This window comes from Postia placenta (assembly GCF_002117355.1).
Source record: "Postia placenta MAD-698-R-SB12 unplaced genomic scaffold POSPLAscaffold_14, whole genome shotgun sequence".
NCBI classification, from domain to species: Eukaryota; Fungi; Basidiomycota; class Agaricomycetes; order Polyporales; family Adustoporiaceae; genus Rhodonia; species Rhodonia placenta.
In genome coordinates this window covers 368,898-370,945 of record NW_020169845.1, presented here as the reverse complement: position 1 = coordinate 370,945, position 2,048 = coordinate 368,898, and positions in this window count along the sequence as shown.

The window sequence follows — 2,048 nt, the reverse complement described above, 5'->3', positions numbered from 1 at the left end:
CAGTGGCTGCAGGCATCGCAGACATCGGATTGATCCGCACTTGGATCTCAGGATTGTACCCCTGATGCAGGAAGAATGGGGAGTGCCCGGTTGCGGAGTGAACTCGGTTGTTCAGTGCAAATTCCGCGAGCGGCAACTGCTTTGCCCAATCATCCTGCCTGTGGCTTGTGAAAGCACGCAGGTACTGTTCGATCTCCTGATTCCAGCGTTCAGTCTGACCGTCCGTCTGAGGGTGGAACGCTGTGGATAGCGCCGGCTCGATCCCTAGCCCCTTGTACACCACATGGAGATATTTCGAAGCAAACTGGGGACCTCGGTCTGATATGACCTTGGCCAGGGCCCCATGATGCTTGAACACATCGCGGATGTACAGGTCTGCCGCACCTTCTGCCGTCAGGGTCTCATGACAGGCCGAGAAGTGGACCTGCTTTGTGAAGCGGTCGGCGGTGACCAGGATCGAATCGAACCCATCAGACTTTGGCAAGCCGACGATCATATCGGTCGTGATGATCTGCCACGGGCGCTCGGGGATCTCATTCGGCTTCAGCGGACCCTGGGGCTTAGCGGGGAATGTCTTGGTACGGTTGCACACGTTGCAGGTTGGACATTCCTGGCCACCAGTAATTCCGCGATATGAGCTCGAGGGTTTTGGCACGACTGTCATGACTGGCGATCGGCGAGTCGTGGTGGATCTTAACGATATCCCGCCGGAGCTCCGCGTTCTTTGGGACATACACGCACCCACGGAACAGCAGGAGCCCTTGTTCAGCATTCCACTCCTCAAAGCCCCTTTGCAGCTGGGGCGGCCTGAGGTCCTGCACCTTTTCAAGTGCCTCGGCCACCTCCCGATCCTTCTCCGAACACTCCCGAATGCACTTCAGAAGCGATTGATCAGCCGTCACCAAGGCATGACCGCGTCTGGCGGAGGCGATGCGGAAGCGCTCCGGCTTGAGAACCACCTGATCGGTGTTATCGTCCTCATCGCCGATCTGATGGTCTGACCGGCGTGACAGGGCGTCAGCCTTTCCATTGGACGTCCCGGCCTTGTGTGTGATGCGGAAGTCGAAGCGAGCCAGGAACAGCGACCATCGCGCTTGACGGCGCGTGAGATGCTGGGATGTACGCCAGTACTCGAGGTTCTTGTGATCGGTTACGATCTCGAACTGATTGGGTAACCCCTCGAGATAGTGGCGCCAATCGTCCAGTGCTTCGATGATCGTGAGCATGTCTTTATCGTAGATCTCGTAGTTCCGCTGTGCTGGATCCATTGCATGGGATCGGAAGGCAATAGGGTGCCATTTGCCGTCGTCCTGCTTCTGCATCAACACGCCGCCAGTGGCGTAGCCTGAGGCATCAACCTCAATGCGCGTTTCTCGGTTAGGATCGTACAGTGCTAGGACGGGAGTCGTCGCGAAGAGCCGTTTGAGCTCATCGAAGGCATGTTGCTCCTCTTCGCCCCAATGCCATGGGTCGTTCCCTGTGAGTCGGTCGAGTGGTCGCGATATCTTGGCGAAGTCTTTAATGAAACAGCGGTAAAAGTTGGAGAACCCCTGGAACTTCTGAACATCTTTCTTGTTCCGGGGTACCGGCCACTCATTGATTCCTTTTAGCTTCGCGGGATCCATCGCCACCTCATCGCCACCGAACACATAGCCGACGTAGTCGACCTTGGGAACATCCCATTCGCACTTCTCAGGCTTCAGGAATAGATCGTTGTCCTGAAGGCGACGAAGAACCTCGCGTGTGACCCTCTCATGCTCCTCCTTATTGGTAGAGAAGATGAGTATATCGTCCAGGTACACAAGGATCTTTCCACCGATGATGAGATCGTGGAAGATCTCGTTCATCATTGCCTGGAAGGTCGCGGGGGAGTTGGTGAGACCGAAGAACATCACCAAGGGCTCGTACAACCCTCGGTTAGTCACAAACGCCGCCTTCCATTCGTCACCGGCTTTGATCCGGACGTTGTTGTATCCCCACCGGACATCGAACTTTGTGAACAACGTAGTGCCGTGCAGTTTATCTACCATCTTGGCGATCAACGGCAA